Below are 9589 nucleotides of genomic sequence, written 5' to 3' on the forward strand. Positions count from 1 at the left end.
TCCCCCTGATATAAGAGTCACACCTCAGAGGGAGAGGTTCATGTCATCTTCCCTATATTCACAATGGATGCATTACAAGGTAAAGTTTAAACAGGAAAAAAAAAGGATATAACAAAAGACAAGCTTTGTTAGGAAAAGACAGCAAGTGTCTACACATGTATTTCAAACCATCCATGAAGAATTATCCATTCCAGAGAAGAAGGAAAAATAGATACAAGTCAGGATCTCAGTGGGTTGTTTTTTTTCTCTCTGTTTCTTTCTTTCTCTCTTTCTCTCTTTTTTAGTTTTTTGTTGTTTTCCTGAAATGCAATAAACAATGTTCGATCACCTCTTTAAAAGAAGAAGACTTCCATTCCGCTATGCAGCGACACCCCCCCCCCCCCCCGCCATCTCCCCCAAATCCAAAGTTTGTCACAGGACAGTCTTTTTTGTTTTTGTTTGTTTTTAATTCATTTATTTCATTTTTTTTAATGTATTTCATTACACCCAAGGCAGAAGAAAAAAGTTACTAAAACTTAAGACTTTTACAGTTACAGCGACAAAAAACATTTTTTTTAAGAGACCCACAATTTAAATCGGACTGCAAAATAAGAAATAAAAAAACCATCCTTTTTTTTTTTCTCTTCTATTTCTGTAAAATGCCCAGGCATTCTCCGATATTACAAATACTGGTATACTTTTACAGTAAACAAGAAAAATGTAATATATATTCATATATATTTATAGATATAATAAAACCCCGTCACCAAAAAAAAAAAAACAATATACACATCGCCACTGCGGCATTCAGAGAAACTTTAGAAGCAAACGTTTAAAAAAAAACCAATAAAAAGAAAATACTTGTTTGTTTAAAACACACATACACACAATTTATTTTTTTACCCTTGTACTTGTTTCAATACTGTAAACGTATTTTTTAAGACAGAGTGCACTAAATTCTTATTTTTTTTTCTTTTTTTAGTTCTGCAAATTTCCTGATTTTTGTCCAGTCTCTTCCTTGACTAATGTTGTGGCTTTCGTCCACTCGCTGGAATTTCCTATGTGTGGAGGGACAGAATCGTGTCCGGTAAGAAGTGACCAATTTTGATATAATCTCTTTATATATGTTTTGTGCCTTTATATGTACATATGCATACATATATACACACAGACACGTCAATATTGTGCTGGGTACTCCTAACCTAAAAATTCAGCATTGTTTAATTTCAGAACGTTAATCTCTGATAATAATAATAATAATTATAATAATCATGTTGAAATGTCATATGCAAATTCGGAGCTCAAAACACACGTCAAAGAGCTCAATGTGGATTTTCAAAAACCATTTCTTTAAAACGTATAATTTGCCGCTTCACAAAGTAAAAAAAAAAAAAAAGTGTGTTGCATTTATTTTATTTTTTCGTCTGAGACAATAAATAGGAAGATCATTATTCAAGGCACACTCACGTCAAATTGAATGGCAGTACAAAGAAAAAAAAAATCCCAAATAAATTAGTCTAATAATTTATTTATTTTTCTAAATGTCTTTTATAGTGCCAGCATTGAGAGAGAGCCTGGCCTGACACAATGCCGGCACTTTAATTGATCAGGTGATCCCATAAGCTCTTCAGCCCTCACAGCGTGCATAATGACGCCACTATATATGGTCCAGTTAGAGATAATTTATTCACTTTTATCCACAAGATTCTCTTTCCATTCTTTCTTGGTGCAGTGGTTCTCAAAACAAATTGTCATGTCAAGGAATATGAATTGTGTACTTTGGCCGCAGACCCCCCATGTGAAGATATATTATTATTATAGCTTTGTGCCAGGGACAACCCCCCCATTACAAGATTTGTGCTGTTAAAATGCTTCTAAAACATTCAGTCAAACCATCAAAATTGTTCACTTTTTTGTTGTTGTTGCTGTTTCGTTTGTTTAACAGCGTAATCTACATTTTTTTCAAATAGCCTATACAGTGTGCATGTCATGGTTAAAGTGGTTCAACTGATTTTTATGCTATATATTTCTCCGGGGACCCCCTGGAACCGCCCCAAGGACCCCCAGGGGGTCCCCAGACCGCACTTTGAGAACCACAGCATAATATTACCCATGTGTTAGGGGAGGGGAGGGGAGGGGGGGGATGACAACAAAAAATAATAATAAAACATAAAGTGCGGGTATTCATGAGATCTTTTTTTTTTCTTTCAATTCTTCTTTTTCAATTCAATTTTGAATGTGAAAGAGTCGGTTCAGGAACATGGTCAAAACTGTTCAAGAACAGTGCAGACGAGGGTCGTCTGTGTGTGTGTGTGTGTGTGTGTGTGTGTGTGTGTGTGTGTGTGTGTGTGTGTGTGTTGTGTGTGCGTGCACATGCGTGTGCTTGTCCATTTGCATGTGTGTGTGTGTGTGTGTGTGTGTGTGTGTGTGTGTGTGTGTGTGTTGTGTGTGTGTGTGAGCGTCTGTCTCTACTCGTCGCTACGTCTCAGAATGTGTTCAACTACACATCACAAGGCGTCCTAAATGAAAGGAGAGAAAGAAAAAAGGGTATAGTTTTACTATTTGAGCATATAGATCTCTCTCTCCATATCTAACTTCACCCTACAGCTGACACAAGCATGCATAGGGCCGTTTGTAATCTATACGTTAAAAAAAAACAATGACAATATTATACTGTATTCATATACGACAATAAAGTCTAACTTCGATTGACAGTATACTAGAAACGCGGTGACTTCTGCCATGAATGCACACGTGTGTCGACGTTATAGAAATGTGGCCGTTTTATGGTAAACGTAAAAAAAATAGAATTTTAAAAGGGGTCGGGCAATCTCTTTTTAATAAATGTGGGGGGCCGTGGTGGTATAATTTGGGGGAGATCATTTAATTTAATCAGGTTTGTTCCTTTTCAAGTCGCCTGGCGTAAAAAATTAAGGGGCGAGGAGTTCGATAGCCGTGCCCTGAGACGTCTCTCTCTCTCTCTCTCTCTCTCTCTCGATCTAACTCTGTTTATCTACAGTAGATACCTGTACCTCATTGCTTCATGCTCACTTAAAATCCTATCATGAGAATAACGTAAGTATAGCCTACAGTGTGATATGGCTTCATGCAATGCTTTGGCGTGTGTGTGTGTGTGTGTGTGTGTGTGTGTGTGTGTGTGTGTGTGTGTGTGTGTGTGTGTGTGTGTGTGTGTGTGTGTGTGTGTGTGTGTGTGTGTGTGTGTGTGTGTGTGTGTGTGTGTGTGTGTGTGTGTGTGTGTGTGTGTGTGTGTGTGTGTGTGTGTGTGTGTGTGTGTGTGTGTGTGTGTGTGTGTGTGTGTGTGTGTGTGTAAGAAAGTAGATGTATGTTATAGGGTAGTGGTTTTCAAACGTTTTTTGTCCAAGGCACAGCAGAATGCAAGTCAACGTTATTTGTGTTTTCGTATATATGGATAGTTAGTCATAATTAGCACTTTTAAGAGCCTGCTCAGGGACTACAGATGGAAATTAGCTCCTTTCTATAACACTGAAAAAAAAGCGTTTTGATTAATGTGCATTCTTCATTGATTTATTGTCGATCGGGCTGTTTTTGAAAAATGTTTTACAATTACATTGTTTTCAGTAAATAACAAAAAAATAATATGATTGCAAAGATTGGGATTCAAAAGTGTTTCACGTGTGTGTGTGTGTGTGTGTGTGTGTGTGTGTGTGTGTGTGTGTGTGTGTGTGTGTGTGTGTGTGTGTGTGTGTGCGCCTAGGACACCATTTTGAGAACCACTCTCTTAGGGGCTTGTGAAAAAGGTGATGGAGGGGAGGGGGGGGGGTGGTCTGCATGTTTAATGTCTGCATGGCACACTCGGAGGGTCTCTGCCGTTAGCAGCTGCCGTAGCGATAAGCTGTTTCTGCTCGCTGATGGTGAGGAGGACATATTCTGGAGGAGAACCCTGGGATCCTCTTTTTGACGTTTAGATTTATTGTCAAAATATGACACTCAGTGCTACATATCCAATTATATTGACATGTTTGGTTTGTTTTGTTTTAGTTTTTTTTTCAGTTCATGCTACAATGCCAAAAAAGATTGTTGTCCGCGTATCGTAATCAGTGATTACACAAAAAAATCACACAAAATTAACTAAATTCTAGCATTCTCACCTTTTTTTTTTTTTTTTCAAATTGAAGATTGAATTTTGGCTTCTCTTCAAGAAATCACATTGAGCTTAAATATACAATTTCTCATAAGCAGCGGCCAAATGATTATTTAAATTGTTTTTTTTATTTTTATTTTATATTTTTTTATAATTCCTTTTTTTTTGCCTGGCTAAAACAAAATCTCAGGATAGCATCTGCGGGTATTCGGAAATAAAAGTATACTCTGAGCAACTCAAAGTTAAAGTAACAAAATATATATATAAAAAAAAATTGCCTAAATAAAAATGTACCTGCACGTTGCCAAAATACAAACTCCCAATAAATACAGAAATTATTGCACAGTTAAAGGCTTCACATAATATGTCATGACTCAACTGATTGATTGTTTAAAACGGAACGCCTATAACGAGGCAGTTTCGACAGCTTCAATTGGTATCAATTAATATCGGTTTAGTTTTTCTCAGTTTGGCAGTTTTCTTATAGGCAAAAGAAATAAAAGATTAAAAAAAAAAAACACAAAATTAACCCAAATTAATATTTCAGAAAAAGAGAGTATCCAGCTACCCCATTTTGTAATTTTCCCTTTTTTTCTTTCTTTCTTTCTTTCCTTTTCATTTGTTTTTTTTAGTCAAAGTGTGGTGCAGGGTGTGGAGATGGGTGACAGAGGACATGGCCGGGGGGGAGGGTTTAGGGGAGGGGAGGGGAGGGGGGTGGGAACCTGACTTTTTTTTTTTTAGCTTCTCTCGGCCTGTTCAACTTTGACCTCACTGGTCATCAAGTGTTCGCCGTGCCACTTTTTCATGTGTTTCTCCAGAGTGCTGTACACGCTGAAGGGCATTTGGCAGATGTCACAGCGGTAGACGTCCTTACCGAGCTGGCCGTGCGTCTTCATGTGGCGCGTGAGCTTGGAGCTCTGCGCGCAGGCGTAGTTGCACAGCTCGCACTTGTACGGCCGCTCGCCGGTGTGGCTGCGCCGGTGCACCGTCAGGTTGCTGCAGTTCTTGAACACCTTGCCGCAGTACTCGCACGTGTCGCTCCGCCGGCTCTCCTTGGAGCCCGGCCGCCCGCCGGGGCCCAGGTGGGGCGTGCTGCCCCCGCTGGCGGTGCCGCTGCGCCCCGAGAGGCCGCCGCCGCCGTCCAGCAGGTCCCCCGGCGGCGTGGAGAAGCGCAGGCTGCCGTTCTCGGACGAGTGCTCCGAGGACGTGCCGAAGGGCGATTGTCGGGAGTCGCTGAAGCCCAGGAAGGGGTCCTTGATGAAGTGGCGCGAGGCGGCGTAGCCCACCAGCCACTGGGAGTACACGTTCTCCGAGGGGATGAGCGGCGCGGGCGGCATGATGTCCTGCAGGTCCTGCTTCTCGATCTTGATCCTCTTGGTCTGGGACGAGTTGTTGGACAGGCTGGGGCTGGTGATGGGCGTGGGCTTGCGGTTGAACAGGCCCGAGAAGGAGTCGCCCGAGCCGCAGTTCCTGCCGTTGATGGCGGTCCGCTCCTCCTGGTTCTGCTGGTGGTGGTGGTGCTGGTGGTGGAGGTGGAGGTGGTTGTCCATCTCCCCGGCCACAGAGTCCTCGTCCCCGGTGTCCCTCAGTCCGTCCGTGGAGCCCCGCTTGGAGAACGGCGTGGCGCGCTTTATACGATTGTCGACGATCAGGTTGTTGTACTGCTGCATGGCGCCCAGCGCCGCGGCCACGCCCCCGGCCCCGTCTGCCAGCTTCCCCAGGGCGGACGAGGCCGACAGCAGCGGCTTCTCCTCCGCCGGCGGCGGCGGCAGCGGCGGCTTGTTGGCGCCACCGTTCTCGCGGCTGTTGCGGTAGAACTCGGACTCCATGCTGAAGTTGGACTCCGGCCGGCTCTCGTTCTCCAGCTCCTCCTCCAGCTCCAGCTCCTCCTCCTCCTCCTCGTTGCCCTCCCCGGTGAAGTCCCCGTGGCGGTTCTTCATGCCCTCGCCGCTCGTCACGTCGGAGGCGCCGCCGGGCTCCGGCGAGCCGCTGGTGGCCGACAGGCCGTCGTCTTCGGAGCGGCCGCCCGTCAGCGAGCCGGCCTTGTGCATGTGCGTCTTCATGTGGCGCTTCAGCTTGCTGGCCTGCGAGCAGGCGTGGTCGCACAGCTGGCACTTGTAGGGCTTCTCGCCCGTGTGGGGAGCGTCGGTGCACCACCAGGTGCTCTGGAACTTGAAGCTCTTGCCGCAGAACTCGCACGACTTGACCTTGAGCGTCTGCGTCTGCGTCGTCTGCTGGGGCGGCGTGGTGCTGCCGGGGGGCATGCTGCCGGGCGGAGGAGGCGTGCTCAGGAAGGGCGACTTGGGCCCGCCGTGGAAGGGGTTGTGGTTGTTGTTGGGGTTGAGGAGGCGGTGCATAGGGTTGGCCACCACGCCCCCCCCGGCCCCCCGCCGCCGCCGCCGGGCGACAGCCGGCGGTGTGGCACCGCTGTTGTTGACGTTGTTGCTGTTGTTGTTTATGTTGTTGTTGTTGATAGTTGTTGTTGTGTCCGGCGAGCTCGCGGAGCCGGCGGGGAGAAGTCCATGGACTGGGACTCCATGGCCATGGGCGTGAGGCGCATCACCCTCTCGAAGGCACTGGTGGTGCTGGGAGATCAGCCCCCATCTCCTCGGCACTCAGCCGCTCCAGACGGTTGGGGGTCCAGGTGGTGGTGGGGGGGCGGGGGGGTGGCGGGGCGGCGGCGGGCTGGCGAAGGGCGGCGTGTTGAGGGAGAGGCGCCCGCCGCCCGGACTCCAGGAAGCCCGGCGGCGGCGGGAGGCCCCCCCCCTCCCCCCCCGCGGAGCAGAGGCCCGGCCGCCATGCGCAGCAGGTGGAACGGGTTGCTTGTCGCCCAGGAAGCTGGCGAGCGGCGACGGCGGTTATGGCGTCGTTGTGGGCGGAGCCTCCGTGGAGGGAGGACAGCGGCAGCGGGGGGAGGGTGATGCGGGGCGTGAGGCCGCCGCCCCCCGGCCCCCCCGAGGGGCTGGACTCCAGGTAGATGCGGATGCCGTGGGCGTGCTGCGCGTGCTGCAGCAGGAACCACGCGCTGGGGAAGGGCTGCTTGCACGTGGTGCAGGTGTAGCTGACGGGCTCGTCACGGCCCCCTGGAACACAGAGCACAGACACGCACACACACACACACACACACACACACACACGCACACACATAACACACGCACACATAACACACGTGTGTTAAAGTCGTTCACAGCGAGAAAAAGCCACAAAGAAACAACAAACATTATTTTGCTCTAATTCAAAATGCAGTCAAAATAATGAAATATGCACATGGAAAAAGGGAGTATTTCCACATTGAGGAATACAATTTTTTTTTTACATTTTTTTGTGTGTACTACACGTCCGAAATGTCAGTATGTATGAGAAAAGGTACAACAAAAAGCCCCTCATCAAACCCTGTACGCTCAAGAGAATGTCCCCCGCTATGCCACACTTAGATCTCCATATATGGAGCTGACCTGTTCTGACATTAAATATGTTGATCCGACCTCATCAAACCCTGTACCCTCAAGACATGCTCCTTATATGGCCAGTACAGTATACAGGCTTCTCGCCCTCAGGCGTCTTACTGGTATATTATCTTATATTATTGTATTTGTGCAACCGTATAATTGCCAGCGTTGAAAACACTCCATCACGCGTGTATAGTGGGATACTTATGTGATAACAGCTTGCTCTTGGTGTACTGTACTTGTTGCCTGGCTATAATTCTCCCGGTGTATATATATACAGTAGCCATGGAATGCATGGTTTCGCACAAACGGCACGTACTCATCACGCCTTTTTTTGACAAGTGCATTTCCACAGTATTAGAGTCACAGTGGAACTGGCCCAGTGTGTGTGTGTGTGTGTGTGTGTGTGTGTGTGTGTGTGTGTGTGTGTGTGTGTGTGTGTGTGTGTGTGTGTGTGTGTGTGTGTGTGTGTGTGTGTGTGTGTGTGTGTGTGTGTGTGTGTGTGTGTGTGTGTGTGTGTGTGCAGAATCCATCCAAGCAGAGAGAGGGAGAGAGAGAGAGAGAGAGACTCTAACCACCAGACAAAGCACGAGGACTAAAGTAAGTAGTAACACCATAAAGTGCAGTTTAGAAACTCTTAACGCACTCTTCTGCAAATAAAGCACTCCCCCCCCCCCCCCCACCCCCCTGGAGAATAAAGGAAATGGAAGGGAAGGCGAAGAGAAGGGGGGGGGGGGGGGTGGGGAGGTGAGCAAGGGCAGACAAACGAGTACATCAAGGATAAATGGTGTCTCTAATAAAGACGGATAACGTAAGAGCTCCTCTCTAAGGCAGAGAGAAGTCTGCAAAGTGGCTCCGTGGAGCTTATTGTTATTTTGACAGTATATATATTCACTTTTTAAAAGGAGGGGGGGGGGGGGGGGTGCTTTTATAAATATCACTAGCAAGTTATATAGCATATATATATATATATATATATATATATATATATATATATATATCCGGGTTTCGGGGAGCACCTGTACACCGAGGCGAATCATTCACGCCGCACGTTATTTGGGCTAAAGAAAACGCAGTAAGCGATTCAATGGCGTTTGCATCACAACTTCCAACGTCCTCATTTCCTTTATATATATATATTTTTTTGTCTGTCTGTCTGTCTTCAGGCGCGTCGAGGGTGGGAACCCGTTCAACGGTCCTCCACGTTGAGAGAGATGAGGGCCCTCAAATATTGACACTGCACGCCGACGTTGACAGGTGAGGGGTGCACACACACACACACACACACACACACACACACACACGCTAGCAGAGGGGCGGCGTTGTCAATCAATCGCGACAAACACACTATATCAAAGTCTCTCCCGGAGAAAAAACAATGTCAGTGCTGCAACATGTGCTCTTCTTTCTTTCTTTCTTTCTTTCTTTCTTTCTTGTTTCCGTCCTCAGGAAAACTAATCAAAAGACTTAATCAATACAGGTTCACGGGAGCGAAAGGCACCGGCTAGACTTTGATCAAGGTTGCTGCGAGGAGAGTGTGTGTGTGTGTGTGTGTGTGTGTGAGAGAGAGGGAGGGAGGGAGGGGGGGTGAGGTGTTAAAGACTGGGGGGATTGCTTGGTTCTGTACTTTAGACTAGAAAGTAACTAATTGATGGCAGTGTCTCTATGTAGCACAAAGGTGCACGCACGCGCACACACACACACACACGCACACACACACACACACACACACACACCACACACGCACACACACACAGGTTCTCTCAATGCAAAGGGGACTTGTTACCGCAGCGGCACAAACAAGCCAGATATACAGTGAGGGGACGTTAAACAGGCAGAGAGGTACCGCTGAGGGGATTACACATCACGCACGCACACACACACCGCACGCACACACACACGCACGCACGCACACACACACACACACACACACACACACACACACACACACGCGCACACAGAGAGAGAGAGAGAGAAAATGGTAATTGTGCTCCTGCGCGCTTCTTATATTTATTAAATGAAAAGCTCGCTGTTGTGA

General features: G+C 47.0%; 1 pseudogene across 1 annotated transcript; it reads right to left on the reverse strand.

The window, feature by feature from the left end:
- Positions 1–3520: 3520 nt before the first annotated feature.
- LOC308312283 (B-cell lymphoma/leukemia 11B-like) lies at positions 3521–7185 on the reverse strand (annotated as a pseudogene). The gene has a single exon. The product of its transcript is annotated as a B-cell lymphoma/leukemia 11B-like (transcript).
- Positions 7186–9589: the final 2404 nt, after the last annotated feature.

The sequence above is a fragment of the Protomyctophum bolini genome, assembly GCF_963924005.1.
Source record: "Protomyctophum bolini genome assembly, contig: SCAFFOLD_428, whole genome shotgun sequence".
Lineage (NCBI taxonomy): Eukaryota > Metazoa > Chordata > Actinopteri > Myctophiformes > Myctophidae > Protomyctophum > Protomyctophum bolini.